Here is an 11,855-nt window from a genome sequence, read left to right on the forward strand (position 1 = left end):
TTAATGCCCAGAATGAAACAGATTTATTGATTCTAATCTATGGAGGGTAAGAAATTGAGTGTACTCTTATTTAGTCTTTTCTTCTCATTATTCAAGAATTACATTTGACATTTGCACTTAACATCAAGATTACATTATCAACAAGTATTTAGATTTAATTTCAATTTTACTGCTGACTGCCATTTGCTTTACACCATATTTTCCTAGTTTTTGTGTCCTCTATTTTATATACTCATTAAATGACAGAATTAAAAATGGAATATCTCGTGTAATTTTGTTTCAGGAAGGGTATGTAGATGATATACTTAAATTGGTTTTTAATTATGAAAGCTCTGCCAGCTTGTGAAACATCAAACAGAATATCAATATACAACTCAGACAAAGAGGATACTTTCTGAGTTCCTGCATGTCTGAAAGTGACTCTATGTTGCCCTTGAATTTGAAAAATTGCTTGACTGAATATGCGATTCTTGGGCTATAATATTTTCCTTTCAATGTTCTGTAAACATTGCTCACTGTTTTCTAAGGAAGCAGTCTGACACCGACCCCAGTTTTCCCTCCTAAGAACCAAATTTTTTCAATGGCTAATGGGCGGGATCCTTTAAATTTAAAAACTTCACCAGGGTATATTCAGACGCTGATTGATTTGCCCTAATTTTCTTTTTTTCATAGTTTTTGACCTTTGATAAGTGAAGTATTTTTCAGGTGAGAAGTAGCATTCTGTTATCTCATTGATTCCTGCTTCTGTTCCAACTTTTCTTTTATGCTTGCTTCTCCTTCCAGTGCATATAAACTGGTGGATGATGGGTCTCTGGGGGTCTTCACCATGTTTCCTGTGCTCTCTCCCACTCATGTCCTTCCTTCAATCTTTTTCTCTGTGTTTTGGGAGCACTTCTCTTTAATTCCTCAATTCGATATTTTGTAGGATCCATATTCCTGTCACTTCCTCCATGACATTTTAAATTTCTGATCATCATAATTTTCACCCCCAGGAATATTTTCCTGATTCTCAGATTCCTTTTCATGACTGCTTAGTTTTGCTTTCCAGAGGCTGTATCTTCTCAAATCTTATTAGAAGATAAATGAGAGTGTTTCCCCTGCTCCCCACACCCATTTCTTTCTGTTTTTTCTAGTAATTATGTTTGAAGGGAGATAGTTGCTTTAATTTATTAATTTTTTCTTTTTGGTCATGTTGCACAGCTTGCAGGATCTTAGTTCCCCAACCAGGGATTGAACCCAGGCCACGGCAGTGAAAGTGCTGGAGTGCTGAGTTCTAACCACTGGACTGCCAGCCCAGGAGATATTTGCTTTAATTCCTCCAGGTAGGCCCTTTCTTTTGATCTATTCACTTCTTTCCATATCCAGGTAATTTTGCTGTTTGCTCATTCCTATAGGAATGGTGGTTTTGATAACTGCGGTGGAGTGGTGATGGTGCTGGTGATGATGAGGATGGTGGTGGTGGTAGTGGTGGTGATGGTGGTGGTGGTGATGGTGGTGGTGATGGTCATGGTGATGGTGGTGGTGATGGTAGTGATGGTGGTGGTAGCGATGGTGGTTATGGTGATGGTGGTAATGGTGATGGTGGTAATGGTGGTGGTGGTAATGGTGGTGGTGGTGATGGTGTGATGGTGTTGGTGGTGATGGTGATGGTGGTGGTGGTGGTGGTGGTGATGGTAGTGATGGTGGTGATGGTCATGGTGATGGTGGTGATGGTCATGGTCAGGTAGTGTTGGTGGTGGTGGTGGTGATTTTGGTGGTGGTGGTCTCACCCCAGGGATTTTCAATCTTTATTGGTTATCTGCAGAGCAGCCTTACCTTGAGCCTATAGGAAATGTTCCTGAGGACTGTGGTCACCTGGTCTCTCTCCAGCTGGGCTTGGCCAGCATGGGGGTTATTTCCGCCCCTAAAAGCTGCCCAGCCAGCCCAGCCCAGCTGTGCCCATCCTCTTATTGCCACAGAGCCCAGACCTGGGTGGGAGGACCAGCCACATCCTATGGCCACAGGCAAGCAGAGCATGTAACTGACCAGTCCTGAAACAAGAAGTCCTGTGGGACATACAAGGATTTGTCTGGGGAAGCACGGGGGGTGGGGGAAGGGCAGGGAGGTCTTTTTCTGGAAGGGGCCAGGGGATGGTAGAAAAAGCATTGGTTTCAGCACCCACTGACCTACGTTATTATCCCAGCTTTGCCATCATGAAACCTTTGGGCAGATTGCTCCACCTTGCTGAGCCTTGATTTTCTTGACTGTAATATGGGACTAATAATGCAGGTTCTCAAAAAATGTTACTTTCCTTCCCCACTGTCCATGAGTCTCTGTCTCAAGCAGGAAGCTGGGCCTAAGGCAGTTTCAGTCTGAGATTCTAAAGCTGAGATTCCCCACAGACAATCCCAGGCCAGTAGAATTGGAGGTGAGGAATAGTGTGGTTAGAACACAGGCTTTGGCCACAGACAGCCCTGAGCACTGCTTACCAGTTGCATGACCTTGGCCAAGACACTTCACCCCTGCTGCACCTTGGGTTCTTATGCATCGTTGGGATAATGCTGTCCTACCTCATGGAGATGCTGTGAGTGGACACTGGGACATGGAAGCACTCACTGAATGGTGGTTGTTAAAGGATTTGGGAATCCTTGAAGTGGATTATTATAATGTGGTTTGAACGGAAAGACACAGTGTTTCCTGTGTCTGATCACTGGCCAGGAACCAGCTGGTCTGACTGTTTCTTGCAAGAGGGATTGTCAAGGACACATATCCACTCTGCTGTCCCTGGTCACCTTGGCCGCATTCAGAATAGGCACGATAGGCCTGGAAAGGGGCGAGTTAACAACCCTCGCTTGGTCATATCTGACCATCACACAGTTAGAAAGGAAGGGGCTGGGAGCACTGCTTTCGTATTGTTCTATATTTACCCCCCATTGGCCTGTCTGTGGGACCGGGTGTGTGCTAATCCCTGCCCAGCGCCTCCCTGGCTCCCAGGGGCACTGTTATCATTGGACACAGACACCTTATCTCCTGGAAGGCTCAGGCGGCAATTTGCTTTCAGGTTGAAACCTCCTCAAATCAATATCGGATGCTTTCTATGTGACAGCCTGTGGCTGTGGTCACCTCCCTGGTCCCCTCTACTTTGGTCTCTGCCCCTCCAGAGTGGTTCAAAGGAGCTTTGGGAAACCTTTAACCCCTCCAACAAGTCATCATTCATTCATTCATTCATTCATTCACCCATGTACTCAATCAATGTTTATTGAGACATTGTGTTGGGGGCTAGGGATATAAGCGCTAATAAGAAGTATATAAGGACACTGCCCCTCCTGGAGCTTACAGTGAACAAAATAATGACAGGGTAGTGAGTGCTCCTCTATGAAGAGACAGCAGAAAAATATTCAACGGGGGATCGCCTTTGGGTGGAGTGGTAAGCTCACAATGTAGCTGATGCTTTGGGGTCTCCCAGAGGCCCTCCCGGGGGAGTAGTGTGGGTGCTCCACTAGTAACTTGGTGAATCCCCCTAGTCTTGGTTCTCCACCCACTTCTTGCTGGCTCAGAAGCTCTTTTTTAAATTTATTCTTTATTGAAGTAGAGTTGATTTACAATGTTGTGTTAATTTCTGCTGTACAGCAAAGTGACTCGTTAACACATACACACATTCTTTTTCATATTCTTTTCCATGATGGTTTATCACAGGATATTGAATATAGTTCCCTGTGCTATACAGTAGGACCTTGTTGTTTATCCATCCTGTATATAATAGTTTGCACCTGCTAACCCCAAACTCCCAGTCCTTCCTCCCCTACCCGCCTCCTCTTTGGCAACCACAAGTCTGATCTCTATGGCTGTGAGTCTGTTTCTATTTTGTAGATAGGTTCATTTGTGCCATATTTTAGATTCCACACATAAGTGATATCATATGGTATTTGTCTTTCTCTTTCTAACTTACTTCGCTTACTATGATCATCTCTAGTTGCATCCATGTTGCTGCTAATGGCATTATTTCATTCTTCTTTATGGCTGAGTAATATTCCATTGTATATATGTACCACATCTTTATCCGTTCATCTGCTGATGGACATTTAGGTTGTTTCCATGACTTGGCTATTGTGAATAGTGCTGCTATGAACATAGGGGTGTATGTATCTTTTTGAATTAGAGTTTTGTCCGGATATAAGCCCAGGAGGTGGGATTGTTGGGCCATATGGTAACTCTATTTTTAGTTTTCTGAGGAACCTGTATACTGTTTTCCATAGTGGCTGCACCAACTTATATTCCCACCAACAGTGTAAGAGTGTTCTCTTTTCTCCACACCTTCTCCAGCATTTGTTATTTGTAGATTTTTTTTTGTTATTTATTTATTTATTTTTGGCTGCGTTGGGTCTTCATTGCTGCGCATGGGCTTTCTCTAGTTGCGGCCAGCAGGGGCTACTCTTCATTGCAGTGCACGGGCTTCTCACTGAGGTGGTGTTTTTTTTTTTTTTATTGAGGAGCACAGGCTCTAGGAGCACAGGCTTCAGTAGTTGTGGCTCACGGGCTTAGTTGCTCCACGGCATGTGGGATCCTCCCGGACCAGGGCTCAAACCCGTGTCCCCTGCACTGGCAGGTGGATTCTTAACCACTGCGCCACCAGGGAAGTCCATTTGTAGAGTTTTTAATGATGGTCATTCTGGTTTATCAGCATCCCAGGAGCAGATCCTTATTTCAGAGGCTGCCTAAGCTGTTATGGGTTGAATTGTGTCCCCATTAAAGATATGTCAAAGTCCTAACCTCCAGTACCTCGGAATTTGACCTTGTTTGAAAATAGGGTCATTTCTGGTGTATTTAGTTAAGATGGGGTCATTAGGGTGGGCTCCAGTCCAATATGACTGGTGTCCTTATCATCTTCCCCTTATGAGAAGGGGAAACTGGACACAGAGACGGGCGTACACAAGGGAAAATGATGTGAAGACATACAGGGAGAGGACAGCCATGTAGCAAAGTAGGCAAGACTAGAGGGATGCATCTACCAGCCAAGGAATGTCAAAGATGGCCAGTAACCACCAGAGGCCAGAAGAGGCAAGGAAGGATTCTCCCGTAGAGCCGTTAGAGGGAGATGGTCCTGCTGACACCTTGATTTCAGACTTCCAGCCTCCAGAACTTCGAGACAATAATTCTCTGTTGTTTTAAGCCACCTGCTCATGCACCAAGTCCTTATTGAGCAATTATTATGTGCAGACACTGTGCTAGATACTAGGGACACATCAGGAGGCCTGGAGCCCGAGGTGGGAGGTAAGCTGGTGAAGGACCTGGGGCAGAGGTGGCAGGACCAGGGCACCGTCATGGAAAGGGGTTTGTGGGTGAGACTGGAGCCAGAGGCAGGGAAGGCGAGGACCCATTCTCGCTGATGGGCAGAGCTGGGGGGACTGTGAGATTACTTCTGGGTCAGCCCTTTCCTATCCTCTGGGCTGTGGTGATCACCAGGTTATTTCTCTCAATGGACACAACACAGTAGATGAGGCTTCTGCTTCAAGAACTACAGTCCCATCCAATAGTTAGGCCTCCCTGAGATTGCCCCCAGATGACATTGGTTGGAGTTTGGGGCATTCCCAAAACTCTCCATTCACATTTATGAAGATGTCACTAGTTTAACCCAGATGTCACACAGGGCTCACCCAAGGCCATCGCGTTGGCGTTCTGTTTGCAAGACACAGTGAGTTTGCCTCAGTCCCATCACTAGGCCCTATTCTCACATTTTAACTGCATGCCTTGCCCTAGTAAAAGCATCTGAGGTTAAGATCCCTGGCTTCCTCAGATTATCGATAATGTTCCAGTTATCTATTGCTGTGGAACAAACTATCCCACACTCAGTGGCATCAAGTAACCACCATTCAACTCTTCTGTGGTTCAAGAATTCAGACAAGGCACAGTGTGGATGATTTGTCTCTGCTCCATGATGTCTGGAGCCCCCAGCTGGGAGACTGGAATGGCTGGGCTGGAATCATCTGGTGCCTGGGCTGGGACGACTCCAAGGCTGGCCTCATCTGCAACTGACAATCCAAGCATCTACACTAGTTTCTCCATGTGGATTGGGCTTCCTCACAGCATGGTGGCCTCAGGGTAGTTGAACTTTTTACATGGCCGCTCACTCTCTCTCTTTTCTCACCTAACCTCAGAAGTCATACAGAATCACCTCTGCTGTACTCCATCGGTCAAAGCAGTCCCAAGCCCTCAGAGATTCAAGAGGAAGGACGTGGAGCCTGTAGACATAGACACAGACCCCTCCCGCAGAGGACAAGTGTCAGACAATCTGCCGCCATGTTTCAAAACCACCAGTCAATGACATCCACTAGATAGGAAGCCAGACTTCCCTCAGATCAAGGGACACCTCACTTGACTGACAGCTCCTGGCCCTCCCCTCAAGTACAGGATGAGGTCCAAGCCCCTTGGCCTGAAAAGCAAGGTCCTTCATAGCCTGTCCCAGCCTGCATTCTAGCATCCTCCTCTGGCCCTCTGAGCTCTCCCTGAACTGGCCAAATGCTCTCACACAAGGGTGCCGCCCACTGCCCAGCATGGGCCTGTGGATCCGTGACCCTCAGAGGTGCCATCGAGACCACGGCTCCTGGGATTATTCTTCCAGAGGCTCCGAGCTCCCCAAGGGGACACAGAAACCCACCTGAGCTCTGGATCCTCAGCCTGAGGGTGATGTCCCTCACCCTCCACTAGCGACTCAGCCATCTGTCTTCCTTCCCTGAATTCTGCCCCCCTGGAAGCGACACAGATTCCCAGCTGGGGCTTCAAAGCCGGGGGGATTGAGTGGCCCTAAGCACGGGAATTGGAGCTGCTTGCGATTCTCTAGAGTTCCCGCCCAAATTCATAACTACTCACAGGACTACTGAGCCCTGTCTGTGCCCTTGAAAGGGCCGCCTTTGAAAGCGGCAGTGGAGAGCTGAATGGCCCCCCGAGTGGCCACCACACCCAGAGACGGGGAGAGAGGCCACCGGGGCCACACCTGGAAGGGCTACTCTGTTAGAAGCACCCATGGCCATTGGTGGGAGGCGAGAAGAGAGACAGGAGGAATGTACTTCTGCTCTCAGTGACCTCTGGTCCCCAACAAAATGATGACCGTGGAATCAAAGGGGACTGAGAGTCTAGGGACAAAGACACTTCTCATTTCAGTTGACAAGTTGCACCCTGACCTTTTCCTGGTGGACAGTGATGCTAGAAGGAAAAGGACCCTCGTTCTTTGGAAGCAGGAGTTCTTCCCTTCCTTCCCCCTTCATTCATTCACTCATTCATTTGTTCCTTCCATCATTGAACACATAGTCACTGAGAGCTCACCGTGGACGTGGCCCTGCTGGCCTCAGCACTGGAGGTTACCAGGTGGCCAGGACACCCCGCCCGCCCCAGCTTCCAGATCATCAGACCAGCCTAAGTTCATGTCCCAGCCCTGCCACTTGCTAGCCGAGTCTCCCTGGGTGTGGTGGGCTGAACGGTGGCCCCTCAAGGATAAGTCCACATCAAATCCATAGAACCTGTGAATGAGACCTTACTTGGGAAAAGGGCACATGGCAGGGGCTCAGGAAATGTTGCTGTTTTTTAATTGTTCTGTGCCCCCCACTCCCCTGCCCAGCTATGAAAGTACTTTTGGTCTCCAGTGAATTTCTTAGTGGGACTCTGAAAAATAAAGATGCAAGACCGGATTCTGATACCATTTAGACGTTTTAAGAGGGGCTGTTCATGCTACCCACCACCCTGAATTGCCTGCATTCCGTGGTGTGTTGTTTGAAGGTCCTTGGTGTCCTAAACAAGAATGAATTCTAGGGGGATCAGACGAGTCAAATTCACAAGTATAGGGCTTCCCTGGTGGCGCAGTGGTTGAGAGTCCGCCTGCCGATGCAGGGGACACGGGTTCGTGCCCCTGTCCGGGAAGATCCCACATGCCGCGGAGCGGCTGGGCCCGTGAGCCATGGCCGCTGAGCCTGCGCGTCCGGAGCCTGTGCTCCGCAACGGGAGAGACCACAACAGTGAGAGGCCCGCGTACCAAAAAAAAAAAAAAAAAAAAAAATTCACAAGTATATAAACTAAGTGACATTCTGCACTTGGACTCCTGCCTCTGAACAGCACTTAGTGTGAGTCAGGAGTGAGTAAAATGAACACCAGCAACCAGTGTGAAGTCTCCTTTCTTGATTTATATTCGTCTGCAGTAACTCCTAATATTTAGACGTTTTTAAAACTTTTTATTTCGAAATCATTATAGACTCACAAGAAGTCGCAAAAATAGTACAGAGGATTCGTGGACCCTTCACCCAGCGTCCCCCAGTGGTGACATCTTATAGAGCAGTAGTCCAACATCTAAAGGAGACCAACCTGGAAATACTACTGTGAATGAGACCACCCACATTATTCCATTCTCGCCAGTTTTTTACATGTGTTCATTTTTGTGTGCGTTTCTATGTAATTTTATCCCAGGGACAGACTGGTGTCACTACCATCGAAATCAAGGCACAGACCAGATCCATCCCCACATAGGGACTTCCTCATGGACTCCCGGGTTCCCTTCATAATCACAGGTCCCCACACCCCTGTCCCCTGACAACCTCTAATCTGTTCTCCATCTCACTAATTTCATCATTCTGAGAACATTATATAAGTGGACTGACAGAGCATGCAACCTTTTGAGACTGGCTTTCTTCACTATGCACCGCTCCCCTGAGATCCATGCAGGTGGTTGCATGTATCAATAGTTTGATCTCTTGTGTTGCTGAGTAGTATTCTATTGTAAGGATGTCCTAGATTTTGTTTAACCCATTGAAGGACATTTGAGTTGTTTCCAGTTTGGGGCTATTAAAACTGCTTTGAACATTCGCCTACAGGTTTCTTTGTGGACGTAAGTTTTCATTTCTCTGAGATAAACAGCCAAGGGAATGTTTAGTTTTAAGCTCCTCTATTATCTAGCACACGTCTGCTAAGGCGTTATATATGCAAAGACTTTAGATTTTGTGTTTTAAAGGACCGGGCAGTTAGTCATTTTTCTAAAGGGAAATCATCTTGTTCTCACACGGGTTTTGTAAATGGGGCTTCTTCTATATAGAATTTGAGTATGAAAGAATATTAATATGTTCTTTTTATCCAAGAGGTAATCATTTATTCTCATAACCAATTTGAAAAATAGAGAAGAGACAGGCATTCTACTGCCATTCCACTTAGGATGACATGGAAACCAGTGGTTGATTTGGTTTTGTTTTTCATTCTGCCAGCCCTGAACTGTCCTAATGGACCACCCATGGGTTTAATGGCACAGTTGCCCCTAAAGGGGACACATCAGCCACACTGGCAGAAGTGTCTGTGTAAAGACACGGCCTCAAGCCAGCAGCCTGGGCTGAGCCTGCCCAGGCACCCGCCTCCCTCCTTCCCTCCCAAGCCTGGGGGCCCCACTGTGGCTGTAGCCGCTGCTTCTGTGCACTCAGAACATAAGCCCCTCCAGCCCCGTGGCCCTTTCCCATCTGATGCAGTGGGCACTCTGCGACTAGCTATGGTCTGGCGTCCAGGTGATAGCACCGTCTTGGCTGCAGCCAGCATCTAGCCCAGACCAGCATCTAGCTCATCTAGGCCACTGAGGCTCATGGTGGCCTCTGGGGCACCACAGAGGCCACTGTGGGCCACCATCAGGGCTGCACACACATCTGGGCTCCCTAAAGTTGACTCACAGACCAGGGGCTCCTGTGGCCCATGAAGAGTGACAGCCAGAGAAAAAGAACTAGCAAGACGGAAGCCATGATCTTTTGTAACCCATCCCTTTGGCTGTATTCCATCCGTATTCGCAGAAGCTGCCTGCCCCAGAGCAGAATGTATAGGAGGACCTTGTTTCATTTAAGAAAGAAAACAACTCACCATATCTCATCAAATCTAAGATGCCCTAGATTGTAAGACCACCACTGTTTTATGTACCACAAAGAAAGAAAATGTGCTGCCATTTAAACTACAACATGTGGTTGACTGTAAGACATCCTGAGTTCAGAGATGCTCACAGTAAAACCATGTGCATCTTGGAACTGATGCAATTCAGCATACAAAAGTTAAGAAGCACTTCCTGGAATGTTAACAGCTCATCCCTCTGCATGGAGCACCCCATGCTCATCTGGGTGACTTCTATCTACTCTCACTGCTCAGCTCAGGTGTCTCCTCCCCAGGGAAGATACCCCAGGACATTTTGGACTCTATTCTGGGAGCACAGAAGTTGCAAAATGATGGACTGCGTGTCAGTCTGGTGCAGAGATATATTCTGTTTGGCCCATGCAGGGGTTTTTTGTTTGTTTTTGTTTTGCCCATAATCAAAACTTTTTTGAAAAACTGACACCAAAATAGGAGAGTGTTGTTGTGTATACCTTAAAAATTAAACGTAATTATATTATCTTGGTAGACTAATTAGAATTATTGAACTGATAAGTCTTTCTGTGACAGAACACAAATCCAGGCAGTCGTGTGGATCATTGGTGGTGCTTTCTTCTACATGAACACCTTACTGTGAGTCTGGCCTTTTCTCCTGTCCGCTGGCACAACACTGTTGAACAACCTACACAAAGCACCACCGTCTGAGCATGGCTGAAAACCGTGGTAATCTTGAGCAACCTGGACATTTTTCATCCATAAGGTAAGAACTTGGACTTTGAACCAGCGCTTCATTTTGCTTTTTCTTCTCCTCTTCCAAGGATGGATGCAGTAAATCTCTAGCCAAAGGCATGTTGATCCTTTCTCAAGCCCAGTCCATCCAGATCTTTAAGGCGACACCCATAGAGAGCAGCATGCAACCCAGAGCGCAGCATCAACTTCCAGGATCCCTGCAGGGTGTTTTTGTTTGTCTGTCTTTTGGGTTTTGGCTTGCTTGTTTGTTTTTTCTTAATTAGCAGCTAACATCTATAAATCAAGAGACTTACAAAAAATTCAAGTACCTGGCTTTTCTAGGAAAACCTAAAAAGGTGACATCACTGGGCCCAGGTCCCTTGGGCCTGAAGATGTTTGTGTTATGACCCCTGCCATGGGCTTTGAGGGTTTTGAGGAAGGCATGGCATGAGCTTCTGAAAGAGAGGGGCTGATGTGTGGCACTGATTTAATGAGGAGGCCTGAGCCAGGCAGAGGCTGAATGTAGAAGTGGAGGCCTTAGTGTCTGACCAGGGAGAAGAGATGAAGATGAAAGAGACAGGAAACAGGTTGAATTTCTGGCCCAGGCACTGGGGGCCAGGGAGGATGGGGGAGGCTTCCAGTTGGGGATTAAGTTGCAACCAAAGTGAGCAACAATGGAGTTGGTAAAGGTTTTGACACCCAGCTTTTTTATCCTCAGTTACTGGTCCCATTTAAGCAGGCATCCCTCATCCACCTTCTGTGGTCAGGTGGGGTCCAGTGATGAGGCCGAGGATCAGGCTTAATGTCAAGAAGAGACAAATCCCAGGCTTTTGGGCAATGTTAATCCCAGCTCTGGGTAAGACCAGTTCACAGTCAACTGGACAAGTGGTGGTAAGAGGAAAAGTAAGCTGCAAGGGCCAACGGGTTGCGCTGGGGCCTGGGGTCTTTGCAGGGGGAGGTCTTTTGCTTTGGGGCCACACTGATGCAGAGGGCTCTTCTCTGAAAGCCTTGCTGGGGAGGGGGTTGGCCTGCCAGTCTCACCCTCTTAATCTCAGCCACCTCCAATACACAGGGGCTGTACCATTAAGGACACTTGGAGTTGCAAGCGACAGAAACCCAGAGTAGAAGTTAATTTTTGGCTGACCTAAATAGGAAGACCAGAGATACATCCGGTTTCAGGACTGGTTGGATCCAGAGAGTGGGCAAGAGTGTTTCCACAAAGGAAAATCCCCAGATGAAGGCAGACACAGCAGATGCTACCACGGGGCATTTGC

General features: G+C 47.3%; 1 pseudogene; it reads right to left on the minus strand.

Moving 5' to 3' along the window:
* Positions 1 to 10,448: 10,448 nt before the first annotated feature.
* On the minus strand, positions 10,449 to 10,702 carry LOC132486999 (small ribosomal subunit protein eS27-like; annotated as a pseudogene).
* Positions 10,703 to 11,855: the final 1,153 nt, after the last annotated feature.

The sequence above is a fragment of the Mesoplodon densirostris genome, chromosome 3 (genome assembly GCF_025265405.1).
Source record: "Mesoplodon densirostris isolate mMesDen1 chromosome 3, mMesDen1 primary haplotype, whole genome shotgun sequence".
NCBI lineage: Eukaryota > Metazoa > Chordata > Mammalia > Artiodactyla > Ziphiidae > Mesoplodon > Mesoplodon densirostris.